This window comes from Oryctolagus cuniculus, chromosome 2 (genome assembly GCF_051225735.1).
Source record: "Oryctolagus cuniculus isolate XC-2025 breed Fujian yellow rabbit chromosome 2, ASM5122573v1, whole genome shotgun sequence".
NCBI classification, from domain to species: Eukaryota; Metazoa; Chordata; class Mammalia; order Lagomorpha; family Leporidae; genus Oryctolagus; species Oryctolagus cuniculus.
The window spans coordinates 131,922,144-131,944,417 of NC_142868.1; positions in this window are offsets into that span (position 1 = coordinate 131,922,144).

Sequence of the window (22,274 nt, forward strand, 5' to 3'; positions counted from 1 at the left end):
AGTGTTTGGGCCCCTATACCCACGTGTGAAAACCAGATGAAGCTCTTGGCTTTGGCCTGACCCAGCCCTGGCCATTGCAGCCATTTGAAGAATGAAGCAGCAGATCCAAGATGTATGTCTGTGTCTCTCTGTCTCTCTCTCTCCTTCCCTCCCTCTGTAACTCTGACTTTAAAATAAATTAGTATTTGTGGATTTTTAATAAGATTTATTTAAGGACAAAAGGACTAACAGGTAGGTAGAAACTTATTTAAATTACAAGTATTTTAAAATAGTAATTGCATATAGGGATTTTAAAAGAAGAGTACAAGTCTCAGAACTGACTTTAGTAAAATTATGTGTAATGTACATGATCAATTGACAAAACTCCAAGCCATATTGGTAACATGAGCAGGAGTCAAGGGGAAGAAATGAGAGAGCCCAATTTCCTGTATCACTTTTGGAGAATCTGCAGGAATTGCAGTTTCTTTCTTGTTTGGGGTCGTTATAGATACACAGTTAAAGGCAATTTTTTAAAATAGCATTTTAAATACATCATTAGAATCCAATGCAGGCAATATGCAGTCAAAATTGAAGTATTTTTGTAAAATACTCAATAGACAAAGAAAAAGAAATAAAATCTACAACAAAAACATCAAGCAAGGAAAAGAGCTGTCACTGATTTGTCCCAAAAATAAATGGCAAACAATTATCTCCAAAAAGAAATGCTTCAGAAAAGAACAATGATTTATGGGCATGGATAAATGACATTCTTTCATGAAGTGACTCAGAAGGGTTAAAATAAAAGAACTAGCAAAATATGTCAGCAAATAATATAATAGTAAAATCAAAATACAGAAAACAAAGTGAAACACATGCTATGAGAAAATACACTGTCATGTTGCTGCCATACTAGGTGACACAGCATCAAAATATCCAAAGCAAAAACTTTTAGAACATAATAAGAAATTGATAGAAACACGGCAGTAATGGAAGATTTTTAAAACAAAGTGGTGCTGCCAAGTGGGTAACAGTGATTTATTTTCTTTAAAAATGTCAACACAGGCAAAGCAACAAAGTTTAAGATACAGGACATCTGTGTGTACAATGACAGATACTGAACAGAATGACTGACAGAACAGCAACTCCCAGGGAGCTATACCATATCCACTCTATTACCCAGAACAAGCTTCTCATGTGCTCCCAGAGATGCTCATTATGTCACTCTTTCTACTAATAGAACTTGTAAACAGCTTGGATGTTCATCATTATAGTAATGGCTATACAAATTTTTGAATATTTATAGGAGGGACATTTAAATCACATAAAATGGATAAATTCATTCTATATGGATCAGATCTGTTAGATCTTAAAGGGATAAATGAGTAAAAAAGTAATGTTTATTACATAAACATAAATAAGAAATATATAATGTATCCAGTCTATAACTATAATAAATAATAATAAACTCAAATTCAAAATACTCAAACTGAAATAAATTATAAATTGAAAATACTATAAGGATGCATTTAGGACACCTAGCCTGCAGAACATCCCAGCATAGCAACACAGCGCACGATAGAATGTTGGTGATTACCCTTGTGTTTGTATGATTGATTAGGAAGTAGGAGTTGCTGTCACTGCCCAGCACCCTTGTGGAGGATTTTGAACTTATAACTTTAAAATTCAAAAGTCATTACATATGTTTCACATGGGTATTAATATGTTAAATTATAAAAATAAACAGACAAGAAAAGTACACAATAAACTCATGATAATTTCATCTTGAAGAAATAAAAATGGACTGCTAGGTTTTTTAAAAGAGACTTTAGTTTTATTTCTTTAAAAATGTGTGTGTTCTTGCATATGTTGCATTTTTAATAATAAACCGCCACTAATACAAAAATAAAGTAATTTAGGCAATTGTGCTATTTTCTTCACTATATTTCATTTTTATTAATATAGAGAGAACAGATTTCATGTATTTCACAGGTACAGTTCTAAGACAATAACCATACTTCTCTCCTTCCCCTAGTAAGAATTAAACCTTCCTGATTTCTAGAAATCTTTAATATATCATTTCAATTATCTAAAAAACTATGAAATGCAAAATGGATATGGCTAAAATTGAGGGCTCTGTCACTTTTCTGATGCTTTACATTAAAACCTGTACTCAGAGGGAAATATCAGTCTCAGGTGCTTTTATCACAGCAAGATACTTTTTCTTTAATAAGCAGCTCTGGATTCAGCTTGGAATAAAGAACCCCCACCCAACACACACACACTCACACCCCAGATGTCTCTCAAGTTGAACTGTCCCCACTTTGAACCCCACTGCAAGTTATTCAAAAGAAATTCTTATAATAAGTCATAGGCTTCATTAAATATTTTCTATGGTCTTTCCAATTCCAGTAGAATGGAAAACTAAGTGCCGGCGCCGCGGCTCAATAGGCTAATCCTCCACCTAGCGGCGCCGGCACACCAGGTTCCAGTCCCGGTTGCCCCTCTTCCAGGCCAGCTCTCTGCTGTGGCCAGGGAGTGCAGTGGAGGATGGCCCAAGTGCTTGGGCCCTGCACCTGCATGGGAGACCAGGAGGAAGCACCTGGCTCCTGCCATTGGATCAGCGCAGTGCGCCGGCTGCAGCGTGCCAGCCGTGGTGGCCATTGGAGGGTGAACCAACGGCAAAGGAAGACCTTTCTCTCTGTCTCTCTCTCTCACTATCCACTCTGCCTGTCAAAAAAAAAGAATGGAAAACTAAGAAAAACCCCAGGTTGTTTGGTAATGAACCCAGTTGTAGCCTGTACTTGATGCTATTCTGGTCAAGTTTCAAAATAGGGCCATATACAGAGAGCTAGAGTGGGCAGGGAGGGAGATGGAGAGGAATATAGGCATGTACAGAGATGACAGATAACAAAAATGTGTATTTTTTGCTGGTTTTATTTTCCTTTGTTTAAATAGTTTAATAAAAATAACAGATTTTTTCAATTTTTCTTACTATTTCCTTTATCCCAAACAAAATCCTAAATTTATTTTACTGCCCTGCTAAACAATCCCCATAAAAATGTGTGAAGACTCCCTAAACCTTTCTAAGCAATAAAATTATTTCATATACTGAAATTGGGTTTTGAAGGCAAAATATTTGTCTAGTTAAAATAAATTATGGGAAATATCCTAGAAAAAAAATGTTGTTCCAGTAAATCCATTGTGCTAAGATTCACATACAATGTTTGGAAAGACTCTTTTTCCTTCTGCTGGATAAGATAGCTGGACCAGGTGGTAACTAATTTGCTTGCTGGATGACCAGAATAACTTGTACTGTCTTAATCCATTCTTACTCATATTTATTTTCCTGAAATAATAACTAAATCTGTTTAAGTCAATTTGGTTTTATTCCACTTTATAATGCTTTCTAGGTATAGGTTGGGCATCCCTAGTCCAAAAATTTGAAATGCTCCAAATCTGAAAAATTTTCAACAGAAACATGAAAACACAAGTAACCAACACAACATGAAATTCTATTGTACAAAATTATCCTCTGCTTCAAAACATAAAAGAATTCCATATTTTCTTAACTTTTATTTAGATATAAATTTCGAAAGTACAGTTTATGGATTACAATGGCTTCCCCCCACCATAACTCCCTCCCACCCGCAACCTTCCCATCTCCCACTCCCTCTCCCATTCCATTCACATCAAGGGGCAAGTCCAATTGAGCATGTCCCAAATTGTACATCCGCTCCCTCTCTTATTCCCATTCTTATATTTAACAGAGATCACTTTTAAGTTACCTTTAAACACCTAAGAATAATTGTGTGTTAATTACATAGCTCAACCAATGGTATTAAGTAGAACAGAAAAAATACTAAAATGGATAAAGTATTACATTGTACATCAACAGTCAGGACAAAGGCTGATCAAGTCACTGTTTCTCATAGCGTCCATTTCACTTCAACAGGTTTCCTTTTTGATGCTAAGTTAATTGTCACTGATCAGGGAGAACATATGATTTTTGTCCCTTTGGGACTGGCTTAATTCACTCAGCATGATGTTTTCCAGATTCCTCCATTTTGTTGCAAATGACCGGATTTCACTGTTTTTGACTGCTGTATAGTATTCTATAGAGTACATGTCCCATAATTTTTTTATCCAGTCTACGATTGATGGGCATTTGGGTTGGTTCCAGGTCTTAGCTATTGTGAATTGAGCTGCAATAAACATTAAGGTGCAGGCAGCTTTTTTGTTTGCCAATTTAATTTCCTTGGGGTAAATTCCAAGGAGTGGGATGGCTGGGTTGAAGGTAGGGTTATATTCAGGTTTCTGAGGAATCTCCAGACTGACTTCCATAGTGGCTTAACCAGTTTGCATTCCCACCAACAGTGGGTTAGTGTCCCTTTTTCCCCACATGCTTACCAGCTCTGTTGTTGATAGATTTCTGAATGTGAGCCATTCTCACTGGGGTGAGATGAAACCTCATTGTGATTTTCATTTGCATTTCCCTGACTGCCAGTGAGCCTGAACATTTTTTATGTGCCTGTTGGCCACTTAGATTTCCTCTTTTGAAAAATGTCTATTGAGGTCCTTGGCCCATCTCTTAAGTGGGTTGTTTGTTTTGTTGTTGTGGAGTTTCTTGATCTCTTTGTAGATTCTGGTTATTAAACTTTTATCGGTTGCATAGTTTGCAAATATTTTTTCCCATTCTGTTGGTTGCCTCTTCACTTTCCTGTTTCTTTTGCAGTACAGAAACTTCTTAATTTGATGCAATCCAATAGTTAATTTTGGCTTTGACTGCCTGTGCCTCCCAGGTCTTTTCCAAGAAGTCTTTGCCGGTGCCAATATCTTGCAGGGTTTCTCCAATGTTCTCTAATAATTTGATGGTGTCAGGGCGTAGATTTAAGTCTTTAAACCCTGTTGAGTGAATTTTTGTGTAAGGTGAAAGGTAGGGGTCTTGCTTCATGCTTCTGCACATGGAAATCCAGTTTTCCCAGCACCATTTTTTGAATAGGCTATCCTTACTCCAGGGATTGGTTTTGGATCCTTGTTCAAATATAAGTTGGCTGTAGAAGTTTCGATTGATTTCTGGTGTTTCTATTCTGTTCCATTAGTCTATCCATCTGTTTCTGTACCAGTACTATGCTGTTTTGATAACAACTGCCCTGTAGTATGCCCTGAAATCTGGTATTGTGATGCCTCCGGCTTTGTTTTTGTTGTACAAGATTGCTTTAGCTATTCAAGATCTCCTGTGTCTCCATATGAATTTCAGCATCATTTTTTCCAGATCCGAGAAGAATGTCCTTGGTATTTTGATTGGTATCGCATTGAATGTATAAATTGCTTTTGGGAGAATGGACATTTTGATGATATTGATTCTTCCAATCCATGAGCATGGAAGATTTTTCCATTTCTTGGTATCCTCTTCTATTTCTTTAAGATTTTGTAATTCTCATCGTAGAGATCTTTAACATCCTTGGTTAAGTTTATTCCAAGGTATTTGATTGTTTTTGTGGCTATTGAGAATGAAATTAATCTTAGCAGTTCTTTCTCAGCCGTGGCATTGTCTGTGTATACAAAGGCTGTTGATTTTTGTGCACTGATTTTATATCCTGCTACTTTGCCAAACTCTTCTATGAGTTCCAATAGTCTTAGTAGAGTTCTTTGGATCCCCTAAGTAAAGAATCATATCGTCTGCAAAGAGGGATAGTTTGAGTTCTTCCTTCCCAATTTGTATCCCTTTAATTTCTTTTTCTTGCCTGATGGCTCTGGCTAAAACTTCCAGAACTATATTGAATAGCAGTGGTGAGAGTGGGCATCCCTGTCTGGTACAAGATCTCAGTGGAAATGCTTCCAACTTTTCCCCATTCAATAGGATGCTGGCCGTGGGTTTTTCACAGATTGCTTTGATTGTATTGAGGAATGTTCCTTCTATACCCAGGGGCCTGCGCCTAGGTTAATCCTCCACCTGCACTGGCATCTCACATGGGCACCAGTTCTAGTCCCGGCTACTCCTCTTCCAGTCCAGCTCTCTGCTGTGGCCTGAGAAAGCAGTAAAAGATGGCCCAAGTGCTTGAACCCCTGCACCAGTGTGGGAGACCAGGAGGAAGCACCTGGCTCCTGTGCTTCAGATTGGCGCAGCTCTGGACATTGCGGCCACTTGGGGAGTGAACCAACGGAAAGAAGACCTGTCTATCTCTCTCACAGTCTAACTCTGCCTGTCAAATAAATAATAATCTTAAAAAAAAGTAGGTCCAATAACCAAGATACTTGTATCTTATTGTCTATGTTAAGTATTCTAACCAAAAATTGAAAATATTTCTGGTCCCAAGCATCTCAGAGAAGGAATACTAAACATGTACCTACATGCAAAACTGAATGTTGGTATTTATCTGTTTATAGAGATAATCATTTTCAATGGCATACAGAGAATAAACAAACCAAAGTGTACAAGAACAGAGGCAATGAGATGCCAACAGACAGAAGAAGAGTCAACATTACTGGAAAGCAGGTGTAAAGGTGGACAAATGACACAATAGGAAAGCAGAAAACTATCTTTGTGGAGGACAGAGGTTTGTGAAACAAGTAGGAGCCATAAGAGAAATAGCCAATGAATTTACATCATAGAGGGATTTGGTAAAGGACTGAAAAGCTGATCATCTGAATGCTTGTGTAAGAAGCAGGTATAGTTTCAATTCCCTGTCCCTGGCAACTCAGAGACTACATCTCTCCACTTACTGGCCACAGAAGGTGGTGAACAGTGGGTGTACTTTCCTAAACGCTTTGCCATACTGGGGCAGTACACATGTCAAGCCAAGGAAAATACAAAAACATACTACTGGGGGCCGGCACTGTGACACAGTGGGTTAACACCCTGGCCTGAAGTGCTGGCATCCCATACTGGCATCAGTTCAAGACCCAGCTGTTGGCCGGCGCTGTGGCTCACTAGGCTAATCCTCCACCTTGCGGCACCGGCACACCGGGTTCTTGTCCCAGTCGGGGCGCCGGATTCTGTCCTGGTTGCCCCTCTTCCAGGCCAGCTCTCTGCTGTGGCCAGGGAGTGCAGTGGAGGATGGCCCAAGTGCTTGGGCCCTGCACCCCATGGGAGACCAGGAGAAGCACCTGGCTCCTGCCTTCAGATCAGCGCGGTGCGCCGGCCGCAGCGCACTGGCCACGGCAGCCATTGGAGGGTGAACCAACGGCAAAGGAAGACCTTTCTCTCTGTCTCTCTCTCTCACTGTCCACTCTGCCTGTCAAAAAAAAAAAAAAAAAAAAAAAAAACCAGACACAATTCCAGTTTAAGAAAACCTGTAATTAATAGTTATAATACGCTTCTATTACTGTAGAACTTGTAATCAACAGCCTGAAAGGGATAATTATCTAAAAGCACGTTATTTTTAAAAAATGACTTGATGATAGAAAAATGATAAATATTAATGAAAACACTGAAAGATAATTAACAATCCCATAAAAATAGAAAATTAGAATTGAGAGATGTAAAATATTAAAATTTGAACATCAGACCAGGTGATCCAACACCAAAACAATACTAGTCACAGGACATAAAAACAAAAACACACTGAGAAAAAAAAACTTTAATACATTTTCCATTGTTAAAAGAAGTCTTCAAATTCAAAAAGAGCCTGCTGAAGTTTCAGTGAAATTAATTTTTAAAAAGGACTCAGAGGGGCTGATCTCATGGTACAGTAGGTTAAACCACCACATGCAATGCCAGCACCCCATATCAGCACTGATTTGAGTCCCAACTGCTCGACTTCAGATCCAGCTCCCTATTTTTACACCTGGGGAATCAGCTGAGGATGGCCTGAGTGCTTGGGCCCATGGCCCACGTGGGAGACCTGGATGGATCTGCAGCCATCTGAGGAATAAACCAGTGGATAGAACATCTTTGTCTCTCTGTCACTGCTTTTCAAATTAGTGAATAAATATTAAAAAAAAAAAAAGAATTCAGGGGCATGCGATCGACATAGTCTTTAAAATAGTGGTTGGAATTACATCTGATATTGGAAAGCATAATTTCTAGTCCCTGTTCTGCTTCTGATTCCAGCTTCCTGCTAGGACACACACTGGAAGGCAGCTGGTAATGGCTCAAGTACTTGGTTCCCTGCCACTTGAATGAGAAAAGTGAGTTCCCAGCTCCCAGCTTTGACTCAGCCCAGCCAAGGATGTACATACGGAGTAAACCAGTAATGAGAGCTTTCTTTCTCAAGCAAATACATGTTATTCTAAAAGGATTCCCATTGTACAATCTGAAAATTCCTATGTGAGATAAACACAATAGGCTCAAGGGAAAATGATTTCTTTCCTTTTTTTTTTTTTTTTTTGACAGGCAGAGTGGACAGTGAGAGAGAGAGACAGCAGCGAGAAAGGTCTTCCTTTGCCATTGGTTCACCCTCCAATGGCCACTGCGGCCGGCGCGCTGAGCTGATCCGAAGCCAGGAGCCAGGTGCTTCTCCTGGTCTCCCATGTGTGTGCAGGGCCCAAGCACTTGAGCCATCCTCCACTGCACTCCCTGGCCACAGCAGAGAGCTGGCCTGGAAGAGGGGCAACCGGGACAGAATCCGGTGCCCCGACCGGGACTAGAACCCAGTATGCCAGCGCCGCAAGGCAGAGGATTAGGCTAGTGAGCCACGGTGCCGGCCTGTTGATTTCTTAATACGTTAATGCTTCTGAATACTAACAATGGATGCTAGAGAACAATGGAGTAATGATCTAATATTCTGAGTAAAAAATCTCACTCATCCTAAAGGTCTATATCCAGATCATATATTTGTGGTAATTTATTAAAGTCATTTTCCGAAAAGCAAATTCTCTAAAACCTTCTCACTAGAAATCCATTTTGATGAAGCCATGGAAGGAAAATTTTCATCACATCTGAAGAGTAAACCAAGGACAGGATACAGAAAGGAAGTCAACACAGTGGAAAAGTGCAAAGTATGTAGACTGACAGCAAGTGGAAACCCCAGGAGGAAGCTCTGAGCCTAGGAAACAAAAGCCTACACTGCAGCAAAGGTCAAGTATTTCCAAAGAGATCTGCATCTCTATCTCCAAGAGAAAATCTACCATCTGGCTAGCTGTAATAGAGAATCATATATACACATAAACACACACACACACACACACACACACAGCCTATGTTTGGCTAAAGATTCAAAGTAAATTAAATAGTTAATAAAATGAGATCACTATTAAATGAAATATGATCATCATAGTATACTACTTGGCTCAACTATACATGTTTTTACCTATTCATAATAAACTATATGTTAATATGGATTTAACCAGTTAAATTATAGTATCTTTATATAGGAAGAGTATGATAATGAAAATCACAGGGTGGTGAGTATTAAACCAAAGACAAAATAAAGCAGTGAATAGTGTATAAAATAGAAAATTATTAGGAACATGAACATAAAACTAGAAATGTAAGGTCAAATCAGCACACAGAGCTGATGAGTTGACAGTAGCTATGTTTGAGTTGATGAACTGCAGGGTAAGGAAATAGTAGGCAGACATTTTTTTCAGGATGGACATTTAGCCAAGTTGCATATTGCAATACCTAGGTGCAATACCTAGGCTGTGCCTGACTCCAGCTTCCTGCCAATACCGATCCTGTGATACAGTTACAATGGCTCAAGTAATTGGTTTCCTGCCATTCACACTGGAGATGTGGACTACACTCCCAGATCCCAACTTTGGGCTTCTTCCCTGGTCATTGTGGGCATTTAGGAAGTGAACAAGCAGGTGGAAATGAGCATGCTCTCTCTCAAATATTTGTTCTTTTTATTTATGTTTATGTATTATCAACATAAAAATAAGTGTCATTCTGCTCTTTTAGTTGTAAGTTCTACCCTTTACCTCAGCAGAGTGTTCATGAAAGTAGTAAGGAGTCCTGAGACAAACAAGATTGAGCAACCACAGAAAGAGGAGCGTTTTAAGGACCAATCCCAACCCCCTAATTAGGCCCAATCCTGAGGCAGCAGAGAGACTTCCCGAGTTCACTAGTAAGTGCACCAAGAACAAACAGCAAAGTCCACCACATCGACTCATCCTCAGGCCCTTCCCACCTTTGTCTGCTTTATTTTCAAACAATCCTTATTCTAGACTTACTTTTGGTGCTATTTCTCTTGGAGCTTATATGTTCTTTAATCTCCCTGAACTGTACCAGTTGATTTAAAAAAGCATCCTCTCTCCCTACTTTTCTAGAACAGAAAGAACTACTCCATCATCCAAATTTTCCTTTCCAAATTCCTTTGCTATGGATGCCTATAAATATCATGGTCACATTCTGAATTGTACTTTCCTCAACTAAAAAAAAAAATCAGCCTTGAATCAGGTAGGATCTATACAGTTCTATCCTCAGACTAATATGTATAATCTCCATTTAAAAACAATGGAAATACTGCTTAAAGAGATGGTATGTTTGAATATTTTATTGTGTTATGGTAAGATAAGCACCAAGAGGCAAGTAGGAAACAACACAATGAAATGATTGTCATTATGTAATTTCACATTCATAGATATGTGTTTGTATTAACAAATCCATTTGTTTTTATTTTAAGCATAGCTTCCTTAAATTTTTACCAATCCTAAAAAAAAAAAAAAAAAAAAATTACAAAATGTCAAGTAGCATATACCCAGGGATTGTATTCATTAAATATTGCCATCTTGCTTTGTTTTTTTCTAATGAACAAGCATCCATTCTGATTAGCAACTATCTTTGCAAAACTAATTGTAAAATAATTTAAATTTGTCTTTAATGCCACAGTGTTGAACACTATGCAAACTGAATTAGTAAAACTGAAGGCTGCCACACCCAAGATCAACTTACTCAAGTTTTCCCTAACTGTCCTAGATTAGCTCTTCATCTATCAGTGGGACTTTGCACTACAGCAGGTTTCCCGGCCATGGTATCCAGGGCATTAGAAGATGTTTAGGCACCATCCTTGCCCTCTAAGTAGTAATACCTCTCTGTTGTGACTAAAAGTATTGTTTCTGAATATTGTTTAATGACCTCTGAGGGATAAAGGTCACTGCTGCTTAGGAACCACTGATCTACAGGTACAGACTGGTCTCAACACTTTCAATTAATTAGTATCACTGTAGTTGTCTTTTCCCTCAAAAGCAGACATCCTGAAGTCTTGCATTCAATCATTCCACAGAAACCTAAACATCATCTATTGTGACACAAACATGTTTGGGCCCGACAAATGTGATACTTAACACCTAGAAACATAATCAATTAAGTAACACTAATTTCTAACTACAAGTTGTATAGGTGCGATAGAACTGAATGATAGGGTGCTTTGAAAGAGCATGAACAGAACAGAGCACCCAGTATAACTCGGGGATCAAGGAAACTCTGTCATTTGAGATGGTAACTGAAGGATGTGAAGAATAAAGTATGAAACAGAGAAGCAAGGAAGAAATGGTTTAATAGTAAAAGGGAACTTTAGGGAAATACCATCCTGTATAGAAGTAAATATGGTAGAACTTTTTGGAAGTCACTGTTCTTTGAACTAAAATACAGGTAACAAAGATAAAGGAGGAATACAGTTACGTTGCAGGAGTAAAATAGCATCAAATCACATGCAGACTTGAAGTCAGTGTTAAAGACTGTTTTCATTTTAAGAACAGTAATTCTTGTTGTATTTTCATTAAGCAGATGGTTGACACAATCCAGTTTACATTTCACTCTAGCTTCAGGATTGAAATCAGATTGAGAGTGCAAAAGTGCATTCAAAATGAGTTATGCAACCCACAGCTATGGTGTAGGCGAGATAAAGTGGGAGCCTAAATGCATGCTGCAGGGAGATGAAGAGAAATTCAAAAAATGTTTAGGCAATAAAACTGATTAAATGGTTAATAATGACACTTGATGCTTTGTGTTGCTGAGCTACGCAAATCCAGTTCCAATGTGATGTGCTCAACGAAGCACGCTGGTATTCTATTATCCCAGGCACAACTATATTCAAGGAGAGATCCTGTGTTGACTTAAGTTTCTCTTGACAGTGCCTCTAATATCTTTTTATGATTTATCACAAACTTGCAACAATGCAAATTAAGATAATAACTACATTTTTATCAGCTGGTGACTACTACTTGTCACAGTATCAGAATGACTACTTATCCACTGGTAGATATTTAGAAAATATATGCTCCAGCAAGTGAAGCTCTTCAGAGCACATACAAAAACCTTACTGGGAGCACTACTGGTTAAGTGAGAAAATTGGTACATACTAGCTGGAGGGCAATTGGAGCATATATATCAAAAAAATTTTAAACTTCCATGATGTTAGCCCATTACATTGCCTTCCAGGTATTCAATTTAAAGTGGTGGGCATGCATGCGAAGAAATGTCAGCAAGCATGTTCTTCGTAAGGTTATAAATAATAGCACAGTTACAGGAAAGATCATTCTGAGTAAATGGTGGTCCTAAGCTACAGCAATTGTCCTCCGGCACTGGAAAACGGAAAACTCTCTGCCTTGAGTCAGGAATAAACTGGATCTATTCTCTGTTGACTATCAACCTATCCCTCAGATCTTCCATTTAATTTAAAAAAAAAAAGATTTATTTCAAAGGAAGAGCTACACAGATTAAGGAACAGACGCAGATCTTCCACCTGCTGTTTCACCCACTGTAGTGGATATCGCCTAAGCGTTCACAGTGAGGCCACGGCCTCCTGAATATTGGACACGGCTATGGTCCTGCTTCTGCCTGAGCAGGCCTTGCAAAGGCATACCTTCCTACATGGAATGCGGCTGCAGTAAGCAGAGGTTATTGGGTTATTATTAGGTTCTGCTTGAAGGAAAACTCCTTATCATACTTTAAGGGCATAGAAGATGAGCTAGGAACAACATGACCGCCAGGAGCACCTTGAACTTTTGCTTTTCACCATAAATATGTCACGCAATGCTTACCTCACTTGCCTGTGCCTGCTTGTTATTCTTTTACAATGATTAGTCTGGCTATACATTCCCGATTGTTACGTTACTAGTTGAACCCTAGACTAAATAATAAAATATGCTGGCTGGAGCTATCTGACCGGTGCTCCTTTGATGATTTGGTGAAGGAACCAGCATCTCGGCTCATCATTTGAAACTCCACAATGGTTGCAACAGCCAGGACTGTTTCAGGAGCCAGAAGCTTCTTTCAGATCTCCCACATGGGTGCAGGGGCCCAGAGACTGGGGCCATCCTCTGCTGCTTTCCCAAGTTTATTAGCAGGGAGCTGGATCAGAAATGGAGCAGCTGGGACTCAAATCTGCACTTATATGGCATGCTGGCCCTGCAGGCTGCACCTTAACCCACTGTGCCACAGCACCAGCTCCCTGTGTTTTACTCTTTAATGACTTTTAACAAGCTACTGGTAAGTGATTACCCCCAAAATCTTCCAAAACTTCCAGAACTTTAAATTTGCAATATATGGCAAAATTAGATGTAGGCATTCTTCCTAAAGTATCGTGTAACATTCCTTTTTTTTTTCCATTATATTTTTGTTTTGGAAACCCCAACTGGCTTTTCCAATTTCTCACTCCATTGGCAGTCTTTCCAATCTTGGGCAAAATTTCACAGCCTTTCAGATCTGTACACAGTGGCTGCCAGAAGTCTATTACTATTGTTTTTCTAAAACAGAAAATAGTACGTAGGATATATCTTTGACTTCCAATATCCTCATTTCTTAACTCTTTGCTTTTCAGTGGAGGCCAGTACTTCATGATCTCTCTTTCAACCAGATCAACTCAAACTAAAAGAATATTGGAAACTTTTTACTCACACCAGAGTATATTAATCCTTCCAAGGAGCATATGTATTTTAGCAAGGATCAAAGTCATACATTTAAGTGCTTAAAATAAAATTTTGAACATCAGTGGACTTACAGATGGGAAAACTGCCTACCTATTTGAAAGAGTAACCCACTTTCTTCTCATGAATATTTCAGAGTGCTTTACACATCAATTTCTTTTTCTCAATGGTCTTCTACTATTCTGAGATGAAACTTAAGGTTAATTTTAGGTGAGATTAACATTTTATAGGTTTCTTGAAATATTCAAAATTGGACCTGTACCAAGTCAGATTCAAACAGCTTATGCAATCACTGCCCTATTCATTTTCTGAAACTTTTTCTATTGACCATTTATATCCAAAGCAAATCTCAATTTGTGTTTCTTTGTATATACATATGTATCTTGTTTCACATAAATTTATAAAAGTTGGCATTTAAGAGTTATTTGGATAAATATTCTGTTTTAACTCTTTCTTGGGAATTATCAGTAAGTGCAACATAAAAGTAAAAGCTATTCTTACATAACTGAGTAAATAACAATATTGGTTATTCACAAAGTAATCCAATATGTCTTACTATTGTTGAGTATTTACATGGATAGCTTATATTTAAATTCTAAAAAGGTTCTGGATATACAAAATTAAATAAATGTTCTTTATGTTACCACAGCACAGCACTTACAGTCAATCTCCAATGATTAAATGATTGATGAGATTAAAAAGTGATCTTTACAAGAAGATTTTATATGTGTGTGTGTGTATATATATATATATACATATCATAAATCCCATTCAATTTATCATGTAATACATCTGCCAGAAGTGTTTTGACACAAAGGAGCAGAAACCCTAACCCTAACCTGATTCAGTGGTAACCAACATACGAGTAAACTCATACAAGTAGGGCAAGCTTCTAGCTTCTTTTCCCTGCTACTTCCCAGGATCCACCCCCACGCCTTGCCACGCCTCAGAAAGGCTCCATATTTACTCGATTCCATTATGACATCTGGGGACAGAGAATCAATGAGTACTCGAGCTCAACCTCTCCTCGTTTGGTTTTAACAGGTAGTGTATTTTTTTTCTCATGTTTGCTCAGCAAGCCTCCCCTTAAAAATTGCTAACCTGAAATGAAACAGAAATAAAGGCAATGATAATTAAATGAATAGATTTTCATGACTGTATAAAGAGGACAGCCTTCTGAAACAACCACGAAAGCTTTACCTCATTAGAATATTTGATTTTTGTAATGGAAAACTACAGTCATAAAGGCAATGCTAAAGTCTTTAAAATGTACTGTATAAAGGAACAGGGTAAGATGAATTAAGTTTTAGGGATGTTTCCAACAATATGTCTAAAAAGTAACTTGAAGCAAAAAGAATTGAGTATTTGAAAATAAAGGTTTATGGGATGTATAGAACATTTCAGTTTCTAGTCATGCTAGATAAATAATATGGTAGAAAATTAAATAAATAAAATTTTACATGCTTTCTCCAAGATCAACTGTCAGACAACAATAAAATACTGTTTATTTTAATCACATTAGCAAAATGTATGGTTAAGAATATTCACACATACACACACACAAAATCTCCTATCTTTGGAAAAAGTAGAAGCAAGAATAAGACTGTAGGATTGATAAAATGATTTTGCGAATTCAAATCTTTGCTCTGTAATTAAACTACAAATTTAGCCATCAAAAAAAAGAATATTCACAAATGAGATTAAAATACAGGATTTTTATGTAAAGACATGACAGATTAGACAGCAAAGAAAAAGTACAAAACATACAAAGTATTGGGTTTTGGGAAAAATAATGAAAAATCAAAGAAACTTTAGGAGTACAGAGAGTCTGCTCCAGGCTGAGAACAAATGTTGATGTCTGAGATTTTCTGTTTGGCTTCTCTAGGTTTCAAATTCCCTCCAACGGGCCAAAATGATGCTTATATGCAAGTCAGAGAGAAAACTAAGCCTGGCCAAATTAAGCATTTGAAAAAAAAAAAAAAAAAAAAAAAAAACAGATTGTTTACAAATCCAAGATGAAAAAGAAGGGGGTGTTTCTCTCAGATAGACAAGGAAGCAAGAGTTGTCAAGACACACACTAACTGCACTGGCTACCATTTCCCGAATCAAATTTGTGCCTGGATCTGTGATACATCATTTCATTATCTTCTTCGGCCCTCATGCTAGCCAACAACTATCCACGTTATATAGATGAGGAATCTAAAACTCAGAGAAGCTAATGGCATAATCAATTCTACAAAGGCTAGCAAGTAATGGATCCAGGATTGCCACCCAGGAATACCTTACTCAGTGGCTGTCCTTATCCATCCCCTTACATTGCACCAGATTGACCAGAGGCAGTCTTCAGACAAATACCTACCTGTAAATGCCAATGTAAATTTTTTATAACACAGGAGAAGTTCAAATAATATCATCAAGAGTATCAGTAAATTCTCAGTCTCACAGAATATATTGAGTTATGGTGGCAGAGAAGTGCCACAGGGAAAAAATTCTAAAAATCACCTAGTCTTTGAAAGCAATTTTTCCCTGGGAAGAGATTATTTCATCCAAAGGCTGGAAACCTAGAGAATCTATTTGAATCTCCAAGAAGTCTCCTGAGGTCGGTTTTTCCTGCCTGTGCACTGAGCACAGCTGGTTACAGCTCTGCCCTACAGAGACCCTACTTTGAGGATTCAGCTGTGTCCCACATAATCCTGTTGTAGGTTCTTAGGCTGCTGCAACAGAATACCATAGACCTAGTAGCTTAAACAACAGAATCTCTTTTCTTACCGTTCTAGAGACTGAGAAGTCCAAGGTGAAGGTGCCAGCAGGGTAGGATTCATTCTGAGGACTCTTGTCCTGGAAGGCTTGAAGACCTTTTTCTATTTGCTCACAGGAGGTAGGAGGGATCAAAGGAGAAGGGCAGGAAGGGAGGGAGACAGGAAGAGGTAGAGAGGGAGAGAGGACACGCTTCCTCTTACAAGGCTGCCAACTATACCACCTTTATGACTTCATGGAACTTTATGTCATAAAGGCCTCATCATATTATGGGTTAGAGTTTCAACATATGAATTGGGAGGGGAGACACAATTCAGTCTGTAGCAGCTATAAGATTTATTTGTGTGGGCACGCTGATTCTGCTCATGTCATCATTTACTGTGGGCAGTAAAATCACCATTGTAAGACCTTACAAAGAAAGATTCTGCACAAAATGAACACTATTATAAGAAACACACTTGGCCGGTGCCATGGCTCAACAGGCTAATCCTCCGCCTTGCGGCGCCAGCACACTGGGTTCTAGTCCCAGTCGGGGAGCCGGATTCTGTCCCGGTTGCCCCTCTTCCAGGCCAGCTCTCTGCTGTGGCCCAGGAGTGCAGTGGAGGATGGCCCAAGTCCTTGGGCCCTGCACCCCATGGGAGACCAGGAGAAGCACCTGGCTCCTGCCATCGGATCAGCGCGGTGTGCCGGCCACAGCACACGGACTGCGGCGGCCATTGGAGGGTGAACCAACGGCAAAGGAAGACCTTTCTCTCTGTCTCTCTCTCTCACTGTCCACTCTGCCTGTCAAAATAAATAAATAAATAAACAAACAAACAAACACACTTATTTTATAATAAACTGGAGGGAAAAGAGTAAATATTGAGGGTCAGTTTCTTCCCTCAATAGAGAGGAAGTCTAGCCTAGTCCAAGTAGAGGCAAGACAAAAAATTAAAAATTTTTTTTTTTAATTTTTAAAAGGAAAAATTCTCACAACTTGACAGGGAAAAAAATGTGTCAAGGTAAATACAGAGAAAAAGCTATCACTACCTTCTACCATAAGGAAGGCTGACTTGGCTGGCCATAGGACGAATGAGATCACAGCAAGTAACACACAGGTTTCCTTCTGTGCCATACAACACTGTTCTGAAGCAACTGTGCCAGAAGGTCAGGTCAGTTTGTAACACTTTGACCTACCTGGGGAAAGGTTCTTCTCCCAAATGGCACTAACAGCACCAAGAGGGAGCCTGGTTTCAGCCTTTATGAGTTGTCCTTCCTGTCTTGAAAATTCAATAGATTGCTCTCCTTCTCACCTTTAGTTGTTGCCCTACCCCTTTATAAAAAAAGAGTGTGTGTGTGTGTGTGTGTGTGTGTATGTAGTGTGACTCTGAGTATGTAAATCCATGTAAAACAAGGTATCAAGACAGTTTTATAGCCTGGACATGGTTTTTTTTTTGTTTGTTTGTTTTTGTTTTTTTTTTTGTTTTTTTTTTGTTTTTTTTTGTGAAGAAAGATGGATGTTTTTACCTTTTCATTTTTGCCTAATTCTTAGTCAACAAAAAGTTCTTCGGACAAGGTTAGGAGTTATGTCCACCCTGTTATTTGCTAGATCACTGGTATTTCACACAAAACCTATGCTATAGTAGGCACAAAATCAGTATTTCAGTGAGTGACAGTTTGGTAAATGCCTAGAACTGTCCCTAGAAACACCCTTAGATGTAACCCAAGAACAGCAAGGGTTTCTTCCCTTTCAGGTGACCAACTCCGGGCTTGTTTCAGGCTGTGCAAAATTTATCAACACTATAGCTTGGTCCATGACATCAGAGCCAGCTAATTGACTTACAGTCTACGGTATAGTTCAAGCAGTTTGGAAGCAGTTGAAACCTGCTCCTGTTCTCCAGCCCTTCCTGAATAACAGACCTGAGGGGGACTGAGTGCAGCCAAGAAGTGCATGAAGAGTAACTGCTGTCATGTCCCACATAGCCACTCCTGGGATGATGTCCAAATCATGCTCAAGTCCTAGGGACCAAGTCCTAGGAAAGGAAGACCACTGTAGTTTGATCAGTGGTCCTCAGTAAGGAGAAGACTTGAAGGGCTTTACAGAATCTACTAAGAGTTCATACTCAACATCAACAAAACAATTCAGTGAAGAAATGGGCTAAGGAGTTAAACAAGTATTTTTCAAGATGGAATTGAAATTGTCAACAGACACATGAGAAAATGCTCAGGATCAATAGCCATCAGAGAAATGTGTATCAAAACCACAGTGAGGTTTTACCTCACTCAATTAGAATGACTCATACAGAAATCAACAAAATACTGGCATTGATGTGGGGCACAAGATAGCATAATCCACTGTAAACTGGTGCAGCCATTATAGAAGACAGTACAGAGATACCTCAGAAATCTGAATACAGACCTACCATATGACCCAGTCATCCCACTCCTGGGAATTTACCCAAAGGAAATGAATTCAGCATAGGAAAGAGTTATCTGCACCCCCATGTTTATTTTAACTCAATTCACAATAGATAAGATATGAAATCAACCCCAATGTCCATCAGCTGAAGACTAGAGAAGTTATGGTATGTACACCATGGAATACTACACAGTGGTAAAAAATGAAATCCTATCATTGGCAACAAAATGGATGGAACTGGAGACCATTATACTTAGTGAAATAAGGCAGTCCCCCCAAAATCACCATACTTTCCCCGATCTGTGGTAACTAACAGAGTACCTAAAAGGTAATCTATAGGAGTAAAAATGATATGTGATGATTTTGAACAGCCCTTGTCTTGACTGTTGAGGAACAGTATTTTTTTCTTTATACTATTTGTTCAACTCTTCAACATAGGGTTTATATTACGAGTGTAAAGTTAACTGAAAGTAGATCTTTGTATAAAGTAAGAATTTTAATAGGAGAGGGAGGAGGAAGAGGGTCAAAGTGTGGGTGGAGGGTAGGGCAAAAATTATCACTAGGAAATGCATGAAGTTTATATACCTCAAATAATAAAAGGAAAAAAGAAATACCTATTTTTTTATTGACAGGCAGTGTGGACAGTTAGAGAGAAAGACAGAAAGGTCTTCCTTTTCCATTGGTTCACCCTCCATTGGCCGCTGCAGCTGGCACACCGCGCTGATCCGAAGCCTGGAGCCAGTTGCCTCTCCTGGTTTCCCATGCGGGTGCAGGGCCCAAGGACTTGGGCCATCCTCCACTGCACTCCCTGGCCACAGCAGAGAGCTGGACTGGAAGAGGAGCAACCGGGACAGAATCTGGCGCCCCGACAGGGACTAGAACCCAGGGTGCTGGCACCACAGGCAGAGGATTAGCTTATTGAGCTGCAGTGCCAGCCCAAGAAATATCTAAATAAAGAAAAAAACTAACTATAATAAACTCATAAGGCAAAGAAAGCAAACAGAAGCTCTCAGTGGCTTGGGACCTCCTTGGTTTATTGTGGATAGTCCTGGTTAAGCTAACGTTACCCTAGTGTTTCAGGGTAATTATTATTAATACCAAATATCTCAGTTTAGAAATGGGCATTTAGCCTTATAGTTAAGGTCCCTGGATTCCACATTAGAGAGCCTTACTTCAGCTTCCTGCTGATGTAGACCCTGGGAAACAGCAGTGAGCATTAAAGTAAATGGGTCTCTACTATGCCTGTGGGAGACCTGGATTGAGTTCCCATCTTCTAGTACCTACTATGAACCAGCCCTGGCTCTTGTGGCATTTGGAGAGAAAACCAGTGAACAACAATTCTGCCTTATTCTCACTCCCATGCTCTCTCTACTTATCCCTTCCTTTCTCCTTCTGGCCCCACTAGGTCTCTGAAACAGATATAAATGTTTTAGTTCAGATGATAAATTGTAAGGCCATTTCTTATATGCCCTCTGCCCTTAAAACATTTTGGAATCTTACTGTATTTCAGAATGTGACCTTATTTTGAGACAGTCTTTATAGAGGTGTTAGTATAGATCCTAAGCCAGAATGTCCTTACAAAAGGGAAATATCAGGACATGCACAAAAGGAATACAATGTCAAGAGACACTGGGATAGGATGATCATCCACAGCCTACTACAGAGACCTAGCTGAGTCCCTTGCTCACACGCTTCAAAAGGAACCAATCCTGCCAGCACTTAGATTTTCAATTCCCAGGCTCCAGAACTGTCAAACTACATGTTTTTGTCATGCAAGTCATCGAGGTTGTAGTACTTTGTTATGACAGCACTACAAAATCACTTTCCCTAAAAAATTCCAGAGGCCAAAATCACAAAGCTGCAACATTAAGTTGAAAACAGGGAGTTTAAGGAGTACCACAGACGTCTGTATTTTTAAAGTTCTTCTTAGTGTCTATGTTATTAATAGTTTAATTCACCCAGTTTAAGATTTAATTGAAAAATCATAATTTTATATATTTACGGGGTACAACATGTTTTCCTATGTATAGACACCATGAAATGACTAATAATCTAACATAGTCATCACCTAATTTACCTATCCTTTAAGTTTAAATTTGTTAACATATAAAGTACATTGTTATTGACTATCAAAACTTATTCCTGTCTGAAATTTTGCACACTTTGACCAACACCTTCATATTCCCTCTGTGCTATTTCTACTCCATTTTCATCCATCTTCTGATAACCATCATTCTATTACCTGCTTTTCTAAGTTCAACTTTTTTGGACTCCATGTGAGATTATGTGGTGTTTGTCTCTCTGTACATGAGGGCATATTTCACTTAGCACTATGCCGTCCATGTTCAATCACATTATTGCACATGTCAGAATTTCATTCATTTATAAATCTGAATAATATTACATTGCATATAAATGCCACATATTCTTTATTTATTCATCCATTGGTGGGCCCTTAAGTTGATTCCATGGCTTTACTATTGTGTATAATGCTGTAATGAACATCAAGGTACAGCTATTTCTTTGGTAATGCCAATGTTTAAAATTCTGATAACAAGTATTTCTTTCTGAGCACAGGAAACCATGGTGGTTATCTTACTTAAGGAATATTCTGCTATTTATTTCTGGACTAACCATCTTTCCCTTTAGTCCTGTTTCTATTCAACTCAAATTATCTGCATCAAAAATGAAGCTATCTTTCTCTGCTTACTCATCTATGATTTAAAATATTTTGTTTGATTCTAGCTCTGGTAATAGCAGCAAGATAACATAGCAGGAAAGGGATACGCATAGGGATAATCAGAAGCAGGATCTGATTCTAAGCAATGCAGTATATGAAGCTTAATGTAGTAGACCAATGTTGACCTTAGCCACTCAGGAATTATTTTCTTTTGATGATTTGTTTCCCTCCCTATGATTTCATTTTGTTCCTGATATAACCGTCAATCACAATGCCTGCCTCCCTTGCCGTGGGAGAGGATATGGATCTTCTCATCTGGGCAAATTATAGCACTCTACTGCATTAGAAAAGTGAGTGGTTCAAGGGTGATCATGGGACCCAATGGGGTAAATTGAGTCTTAAGGGTCTTGAATATATGAGACAAAAGCTTGCTTTTTCCTTTGAGAGTACTCAGAATATGACTGTTGTTTAAAAAGTGACCAAACACCCCCAAACATGAAGAATGTGTGCTTACAAATGGATCCAAGTGAACACAAGGGAAGAGCCCTAACAGTATTATGCAACCTCTGAAGCCTGTTCAGCCTTCAATGAAAATTACCACTCAAGATGCTAGTCACATGGGCCTGTCCACACTTTTCTTTTGTTATT